The 9965-nt window shown below is 48.2% G+C and overlaps 1 long non-coding RNA gene across 1 annotated transcript; it reads right to left on the bottom strand.

Annotated features, from left to right (window-relative positions):
• Window positions 1-4543: 4543 nt before the first annotated feature.
• On the bottom strand, window positions 4544-8112 carry LOC140686242 (uncharacterized). The gene is made up of 3 exons (XR_012059949.1): window positions 7895-8112; window positions 7540-7747; window positions 4544-4773 (listed from the first exon to the last, which is right to left on the bottom strand). It is a non-coding gene; the product is annotated as an uncharacterized lncRNA (long non-coding RNA).
• Between the last annotated feature and the right edge of the window lie 1853 nt (window positions 8113-9965).

The raw sequence follows: 9965 nt of genomic DNA on the forward strand, positions 1-9965 counted from the left end.
TGGTCTTTACCAATTACAGTCTCAGTAGAGCCAACATAACTGCTCTGGACCTTTGGAAGTGCAGGCCAGAGCATACCTGGGAGCTCACATCCTGTACATGTAAACATGTTAAGTGCAGTAGGTTCTAAAGTCCTGCCTTTACAAATATACGTTCATTATAAGGGGGAAGACCAGGTTCAAATTTAGAATTCCAAGACACAGGGGAGTCCGGCAAAGAAAGTGAGCGTGTGGGGAGAGCTGATTCCCAGTCTCTGACCACTAGCCTGATCCTTTTCTTCCCAATGCTGGGTCCATCCCTTGCCACAAGTGGCCTTGGATGTTCACAGGGGGACACTCAAAACTCACATTCGGGATCTGCTCATACCCTCCATACATACAGCTGCCCTTTGGCCTCTCTGTGAGTCCTGGGAATCTGAGCTTCCGGGAGAGCCGGTGCAGGCACTAGGAATTGGTCAGGGGCTGCTGAGACAGGGCATCTGGGGTCCTGGGCTTCTAGAGCATGGGATGGAGCCAATGACCCTGCCCCCTTGGCCCTGCTGACTCCACCCCATGGAGGGCGTGGCCAGAGGAAGTGTCAGGGCCAGAGTGACCCTCTGCAGTGCAGGACCCAGGGCAGCGGGCCCCCTTGCCGGGGTCTAAGAGCAGCAGGCCTAAGGAAAGGTCTGAAGAGGCTGTAAGGTATCTTCATTCCCATTAATTAAACAAAAATAAAAGCATACCACAGGCGTGAGTGGAAAGGGATTTGTTAGAACAAGGGAAGGCACTTGCCAAGGTCTGGCCATAGAGGGCTGGTGGGTTTGTCAGGTTGATGAGGAACCAAGAGGCTGTTAGTCCCTTCTGGGTCTAAACACCTCTTGAATTCCTCCGGGTGACACTGAAATGCAGTGAGACACGGAACTCTCTTAAGTTGTTAAAATCTTCATGGTGAACCATTCAACTCTCTCCTCATTCTTGGCTGTGAAAGCACGATAAACACAGGCCAGAAACTCATCAGCCTGTTGGTTGGTTCACTATCCGTCTGGCGCCTCCTCTTGTAGGAGCCTTTATCACATCACCCAGGGCTGACCCGGCTCAGGATTATAGCTGATTTTCCGCAGGTGGCATCACTGCTAGTGACATGAAGCAGGCACATTAGCCACCTCCCAAACACTGAGGCTCCTCCTGGGAGGAGCCTTCAGACCCCCAATCCAGCCTCTGCACCACGATGTTCCTTAGTGTCACTACCGGTTTGCTGCCTTGGCCTCTAGCTTTGACCAGATCCTCGCCAGATTGTCGATAAATATCACCCATATACCACATCTAAGCTTGCGGTCCAGATGTGACCATGGTTCTTATTTTCTTCCCATCGATGGATTGTTTGATCTTTGTGTAATCATGTCGACAGCAAGGCCAGTACAGCCCTCTTGAGGCCTCCCCGAGCCGCCTCTGTGTATAACTGTCCTAGCACCCCAGGGGATCGGGTCTGAAGCCTGGCACTCAGACACGAGGATGTCAGCTGGAGAGACAGGAATCCACTCCTGCTGTGGCTTCTGCTGTGGCTCAATGTGGCCATAAAAACGGATCCCACAGGCCCTGACGTCACTTGACTCACTGCAGGGATGCTCCCACACTGCCGCGTTCCCCCAGAGACTGAGGGCTTTCTGCTTGTTCCGGAAGGCCCCACCCCCGAGGGGACACTGGGTCCAGTGGAGCGTCCAGCCTGCTTCCCCGCCAGCCCTTAGGGCCTTTGTGGGGCCTGGAACATCAACTAACCTCCCCTTAGGGACCCCTTTGTCCTTTGCAGCCAACAGACCTAGGTCATAAGCACTTTAACTCACCTGAGGGTGTTTTCCTCACTTCAGGGGCAGTGAGAACTGGGCTTCTTCACACTCCAAGTGCCCCCGGTCTGGATGCAGACAGTCTGGCTCTCCCCCCAGTCCTGCAGGTTCCGGCCACACCTCCTGCTGGTCACGGAGTCTGTGCTGTATTCTCTTCCAGGACAACAGGTGCACTCTGCCCCCCGCCCCGTCCCCACCAGCAGTGGCAGAGGTGGAGGACAGGCGGGTGAGCTTGGGCCTGAGACACTGCCCTGAAATCAGTGCCCCAGAGGCCGCTGGTGACTAGAGGGACCACAGGGAAGAAGGCAGCATGGGATGGGAGGGGGAGGAAGGTTCAGGATAACGAGATGAAAAGGGGAACAGATAGCACCGTGAGGACCTCGACCATGAAAGGGAATAAGATAGACAGTGACAGCTGGAGCGGTGTTGGCGTTAAAAGCTGCGGGCATTTTCATTTAATTTTATTAATTACCATTACATATAGTGACATATTTTTATTTGATTAAAGATTAAGTGCCATGTCATATAACAGGATATAGTATATTATTTATTAAATAATACATAATAGTAGATATACTAGCATGTTATGTTCTGTTTATTTATTATCAGATAGTATATAATACATATGTAGTTATTTATATACATAATATATAATTCATGCATCTATATAATATATAACACATAACAATGTAGGATTATGAATATTATATTTTATAACAAGATTACATAACAATAATGATGTAATATTATCCATTGTATATCTTGGCTCATGACACATTCTCACCTTAGGTGCCTGTCAGAAGTATTTATGTATTAAAATTAATATTATAAGAAACAGTTGTGAACCTGTCACCCAGCACCAGAACAGGACTATTGACAGTGACATACTGTGTCCTAACCTGCCCTAGGCCTCTTCTCACAGGAAGTAACCAGCATCCTGAATCCTGGCTTACACTTGCCTTGTGTTACTTTCACACACACAACATTTAAGATCAGTTAAAACAAATGAACTGCAGGTACATGCAACGAAGTGGATGCATCATACACCCTATGTTAAATTGAAAAAGTAAGCCCAAGAAGGTAGCCTATAGTGTGCTAAGCTTTTAACTGTGTATATATATGTCAACTAAACTCACTAAATTAAGAACAACTACAGCTAGAGTCCAGGTGGGAGAGGGACAGATAAAAGGTGAGGTGAGCAGATTTGCTGCAGGTGAGCGAGTTCCCTTCAAGTAACATGTCATTCTCTCTGAAGCAGGAGGCAAGGCCATCTGCTGGGAGTCAGGGAAGAGACAGAGGGAAGCTTAGAGGTGTGCAGAGAGCATAGAATGTTGACACCACTGTGTGGCAAGTGGGGAAATGTGCTCACTAGAGAAATCCTGGAGGATTGCCTGGCAGTGGCAACATGCTGGGCATTGATTTGTAGTCTTAGAAATCTGTGCTGGGAGAGCCTGCTGCCTGCAGGCTCAGAACAAATAGAGCTGGGTGAACCGAGATGGAAGTCATCCTGGTGAGGAAATGAAAAGATCAAGGGTCAAGGGAGTTTTGTTTGTCATAAAGAGAGTGCTGACTGTGGATGCAGAGCTGGAAGGTGGGGAAGTGGAAGTAAGAGGAACGTGGACAGGTAGGAAAGCAGAGGAGTCAGTGCATGATGCCCCAGTGAGGGTGAAGGAGGGCCAACGAGGCTGGTGGAGAAGCAGCTGGATGGCTAGAGTTGGGCACATAAAGGAGAGAGGCTGGACCTGGGGTGGAGACACGCCCGGGTATGAGCCCGGGGGTAGGGTGAATGGGAGGTGTCTGGCTCAGGCTGACGGAGAAGAAGACCCTACAATGACCATACTGGGTGGTGGAGGGAGAATCAACATTGACGTCTTGATGGTAGGCGGTGAGGCAATACAGAGTTGGTGGTCCAGCTGCTCCTGACTGAGGCAGATGAGCAGGGAGGCCAGGGTGGCAGGCACTGCTAGGAATGGACTGGGTTTTCCAGGTGTTCCCAAGAGAGGAGGAGAAATCACCTCATGGGGGAAAGTGAGCACAAGGAGGTCAACCCAGGCTCCTGATCAAACGGAGAGTGTGAGGGGGCAAATCGTCAACTCCAGAGATGGTGGCCTAGGAAGCAGGGACCATGGGTGAAGTGAGGGGACACTCAGAGAGAGAGATGAGTCTTCTGGGTGTAGGGGGAAGAGAGGCCCCAGGACAAAGGAGCACAGGGGCACAGTGATGAGGATGGACTGGCTCTGTTGTGACACTGCAGGAATGGCTGGATCTTTGTCCTGAGGGCTTAGTTTGGGGGGGCTACTGGCCTCATGAGGGCCCCCCTCTCAGCAGCCTGGACAGATGCTCCCGCTCCTGATAGCTCTGTGGCCACCACTGTTCCCGGAAGGGCTCTGCCTCCATCTTCTATCAGACATTCCTGCCCAGTCCCCGACTGCCAGCGAGGGAGCCTGGGCCTCAAAGCCGTTTGCCGTGGAGGGACACAGGCTCCTTGGAGAAGCAGGCTGATCTTATTTTTCTCCGTAACCCACGGCCTAGCAAAGCGCCAGCCTATGGGTGGGCCATTCAGGGGCTCAGATACTTCTTAAATTAACTCAAAGCAGTAGAATAGCAGAGCTGGAGGAAGTGACCACTGAGCTCACAGAGTTCACTGCCCACACCCCCATTCTACAGATGAAGAAACAGAGGCCAAGCAGCCAAGGTCATGCTGCTCTTTAATGCTGGCCTCTGTTGGGCATACCAAGTGATGAGCTGCACTGAAGGGCCTGAGAGGGGGCTCTGGGGTCAGACAGCTTGGGTTCAAGTCCCACCCCTGCCATTTACTAGCTGTGTGATTAATGACTGTCCTTCCTGTAAAGTGCCACCTCATTTGTTTGTCATGAACACAGAGTTCCTTGAACAGCAGGACAGAATTCTTTAAAGGTTTGCTGTTGCTTTTGTTACTATTATCACCAAGTGAACCCTGAAATGAAGAACAAAGACAGCAAGATATTTTATTTTAAAAGATTTTAAAATACGATGATGACTGTTTGATTTAATCTATTCAAGTTTGCATTTGACCATTATTAACAACTGCACAATGGATGACTTTTGAGGAAATGTTACTTCATGTCTTTAATTCTCACTAACTACACAGGCTATTCAACAGGAAGCAATTTTTTTTCCAGGAAGAGGGACAAAAAGTTAACAATATCTCTGTACCTCTCGGTTCCCAGTGAGTTGGTTGTGATCTGTCAACCCAACTTTGGGGAAATGCCCTCTCCTCCTGGGCTCGCTGCACTGCCACGTGGCCTCCAGGGGGCGATTTACCCCCACACGAATCCAGTATCTTGGTTCATATCTTTGCTTCAGATCCCTCAAGGACTGCCCATGCACCAGGGCCCCATCTGCCCCGCCAGTCTCACCTGCTGGCCTCCAGGAAACTATCCTGGGTCTCAACCATCCTCTGTTCCTATGCCCGCCCCACTACTCTTCATTTTGTCCTTCAAGTGTGGGCTCCTGTGGCTTGCCACCAAGCAGGGGTCTCCCAGTCCTCCACCTTGGGGAACTGCATCGTCCTGCACAGTGCCTAGCGAAACTGTGTGGAGGCCGGAAGAATACAGAACAACAGGTGCTCAGAGGGGCTGCCTTTCCCACTGCAGGGGCCCTGGAGAGCTTTCTCCCAGCTGGTTATTCACAGGCGCTGAAGCTGTGGAATCTCGATCTTACCAATTTAAAGGGCATCATCACTAATTACAAAAGAAATCATTTTTTCAGTAGCAAAAGGAGAAAAGACTTTGTGCCCCATGCCCCCATCTTTCTTCCTCCGCCTTCAGAGGTGATTCTCACTCTCTGGGCAAGGGTAGAAAGCAACAAACAGAATATTATTTTTCAATGATTCTTCTTTCCCACTCTGAAGATTGCATCCCAAGACTGATGAAGGCTAGGATGGTTTGGCTTCCCTGTACTGAGTATTCAGAGGCTCAGGGTGGAGGGGGTTAGGGAGATAATTCAGCATTATGGAACCAAACAGAGACATTAAAAGGTTCTACTCTAAACAGAAAGGAAGCAGGATGCTATAGAAATGGGAAAACCATCATTGGAAATGAAATAACGAGTTACAAGACAATAAACATGAAGATGTAAAAAAGAAAATGTATATCAAAATACAAAAAGGTGGGAAAGGGAGACGGTAGCAAGAAAAGATAGATTTTTTTCTCTTTCTTTTTCCTTTTTCTCATTATTCTTAGGATGTGTTGGAGCCTACGTGATTATCAGTCTAAAGGAAATAGATATGATAATGGGTTGATATACTTGAAAAATAGGGTAACCACAAATCGAAAGCATATAATAGAGTTGAAAAAAAAAAACAAAAAAGAAACAAACTCTAAATGGCTTAAAGACTTAAACATTAGACAAGACGCTAAAAAACTCTCAGAAGAAAACATAGGCAAAACATTATTTGACATATATCTCAGCAGTGTTTTCCTAGGGCAATCCACCCAAGCAACAGAAAATAAAAGCCAAAATAAACAAATGGGACCTAGTTACACCTATCAGCTATTTCAAAGCAATAGAAACCATAAGCAAAATGAAAAGACAACCTATGGAATGTGAGAAAATATTTGCAAAAGATGAGACTGAACATGGCTTAACTTGTAGACTATAAAAATAGTTCATACAACTTAATAAGAAAAAAAAATAAACAACCCAATCCAAAAATGGGCAGAACAACTGAACAAGCAATTCTCCAATGAAGATATACAAATGGCCAATAGGCATATGAAAAAAAGGCACAATATCGCTAATTATCTTAGAAATGCAAATCAAAACTACAATAAGTTATCATCTCACACTACTCAGAATGGCCACCATTCAAACATCCACTCACCATAGATGCTGGAGAGGCTTGGAGAAAAGGGAACCCTCCTACATTATTGCTGGGAATGTAGTTTGGTGAAGCCAATGTGGAAAACAATATGGAGATACCTCAAAAGACTAAAAAAAGACATCATTTGATCCAGCAATCCCACTCCTGGGCATATATCCAGAGGGAACCTTAATTTCAAAATATACCTGCACCCCAATGTTCACAGCAGCATTGTTTTCAATGACCAAGACATAGAAGCAACCTAAATGCCCACTGACAAATGACTGGATAAAGATGTAGTATTTAGATATAAAAGAATATTACACAGTTGTAACAAAGAAGGAAATAATGCCATTTACAGCAACATGGATGGACTTGGAGATTATCACACTAAAGTGAAATAACTCAGACAGAGAAAGACAAGTAACATATGATACCACTTATATGTGGAATTTTTAAAAAAGATACAAATAAACTTATTTACAAAACAAAAACAGACTCACAGACTTAGGAAACAAACTTAGGAGTTTGGGATTAACAATTACAAACTACTATATGTAAAACAGACAAACAGCAAGGATTCACTGTAGAACACAGGGGAAAATGTTCAGTATCTTGCAACCTATAATGGAAAAGAACCTGAAAAAGAATAGACTATGTATATGTACAACTGAATCACTATGCTGTATACCTGAAACTAACAAAACAGCTGTATATCTGAAACTAACTAAACATTGTAAATCAACCACATTTCAATTAAAAAAAAAGATAAGCTCTAAATAGCTGTATTCAAAGAAAATCTTCAAATCTTACCTCCTACAAAAAGTAAAATGGGAAGCTTGAGCAGGACCAAATTATACTGAATGAGAGGTTACATACCTTCTCCAGCACGTGGCCCATGGTACACATACATCGTGTTTTCCTTCAGGTAAGAATGGCCCTTACTGCCCAGGGAGCGAGTCCTGCTGGGACAAGGCCTCTGTGGCAGTGGCCTCCTTGTCACCGCTCCATCTCACCAGAAGGCCAGGGTTTTCAGAGGGGAGGGAACACAGAGCTCATACACTTCAGATATATTTCCTGAGAAAAACTGTGGAAAGACCAAATTCACCTGCAGTGCAGGAAACATGAGCATGGCCCCTAAGCAGACTGACAAACCCGAAGCAAGACGGCCCGATGTTCACATCAGAACCAGAACAAAAACCGTCTGGCCCCAGTTAAACGATCACCATCTCACCTGCAATGAACTGTTCATACTCATTGTCAGGGATGTTTCTGTTGAGACTTGAGAGATCAAAAAAGTCAGACCAGGGAATCCGGACCTGGTGGATGTCCAGGCTCTGCTAATGGTAGAGGCGGCCCCAAGGGGGTATCACCAGCACCGACTCTTCCATTTTCAGCAGGGTCTTCAGGAGGAAGGCGATGTGGATACAGACGCCCCTACGGAGGCTGAAGCCCTCCGGAGGGTTGACATAACACAGAAGGTACCTGGCAGGGAGCAAAGGAGAGAGGGTCTTCAGAGCCAGGTCTCTGCACAGGAATCCCGGCTTAGATAGAACAGATACAATGGGAATCTCTGCACAGCACATGGCCTAGACTCAAGACACGTTCAGCAGCTTCTGGTTTGTATAGTGGAGGCACTGCCCACCGATCTCTGTGTGGCCAATTATTTCGAGTCCGGGAGCACATGCAGAAGACATCTTGGCATCTGTCTATCAACGCTAAGCACCTGACTAGTACCTGAGCACCCGTTCTCCAGGGGATCTCAAACTTCTTGGCCTAAAGACCCCTGTACACTCTTAATTACTGAGGACTTCAAAAGGCTGCTGTTTATGTGGGTTAAATCTATCAATAGTTCCTGTGTTAGAAGTTAAATAAGAACTTTAAAAAATGCTTATGAGTTCACTTAAAAATAATAACAACCTACTACATGATACCATTAATACTCTTAAGCAAAAAATAAGTATATTTTTCTAAACAAAAATCATTAATGAGAGGAATAGCAGTGATTTTAATTTCTGAGAATCTCTTTTGGACTGGTGAGAGCTTAATTCTATCTGCCTCTACATTACCTGTTTTGTGATATCACAGACTAGGTTTTCCCTGGAAAACCCCACAGGAAACTCGGGAGTGCAAGAGTGTGCAAAAGGCAGGTGACTTCCCGGCGTTCCTACGAAAATAGTCTTGCATCTCAGGGGCCTCGGACTCACTTTGATAACTGCTGCCCTACCCTAGGCGAGACTCTCCTACACAAGAGCCAGGCAAGTGTCCTGGCTTCTTTAATGAGTTACCGCAGCAACACCACTCCCTTCTCTGTGTTAATGTTTCCCACAACCTCCGTTACTGCAGATGAGGATGTAATCCTCAACTGAGGCCTCTAATCCCAGAAGACTACCAACCTTGAAAGGGAGGGCCCATCTACCATCTCTACACCCCGCACAGTCTATTTTGAGTCAAGCCCTAGATAACTGCTAATTGACACTGACCCTTGTCTTATTCCTGAGTTTTAGCGAAGGAGCCAACATCTGGATGGAACTGAAATTTCCCTGCTGATATACAAGGCTGATAAACCACCCTATTCCAACATCTGATTCTGGGGCTCTTCAAAACGCGGGTAAGGCCCCGCTTCATAAAAGACGGGTCCTCCACCTGCCCTTCCCAGGGGTTCTGGGAGGCCGCGGCCACGCAGGGCTACCCGGACTCGCGGTCCAAGCCCAGAGCCCGAGGGGGAGGAAAGCCGGAGGCTGTGCCCCAGCCCTGTCCCCCCCGCCCCAACCCGCTCCCCGGCACCACAGCCCTCCCCGGCCGCCACACCAACCCGGATCCCACCCCGGTCCATGTCCACTGGCCCCGCCAACGGCGCTGCCGTACGTTTACCGTCTGTGAGACGCCGCCCCAGAAAGGATGTCGGCCGCCGACTGACGCGGCCAGAACTAGTGGCCCGGCCAAGCAAGCCGCCATCCCCAGCAGCAAACACCGCCATGGTCCCGGGCAGCTGCACACTTCCGGAGCCCGCTGCCTGCCCCAGAAGCGCACGCCTGCCCGCGAGGAGCGCGGTGTCTGTATCCATGGCAACGCCGCGGGGCCCTCCCCTAGCGCTTGCGTCTGCGTCCTCCCGAGGCTAGACGTGCGAGAGCAGAACTTTCGGAGCCAATGGGAGCAAGGGCGCGGCCAGGACGGGGGTGGGGGGAGGCTTATGGGGCAGCTGGGTGGGGCCGGGGCGGGCGGGGCCGCGCGGAGGTCCTCAGCTGCAGGTGGCACCGGCCGGAGGCTGGGGCAATGCTGCCAACAGTGGGTGGGGTGGCGGG

This window comes from Vicugna pacos, chromosome 16 (genome assembly GCF_048564905.1).
Source record: "Vicugna pacos chromosome 16, VicPac4, whole genome shotgun sequence".
NCBI lineage: Eukaryota > Metazoa > Chordata > Mammalia > Artiodactyla > Camelidae > Vicugna > Vicugna pacos.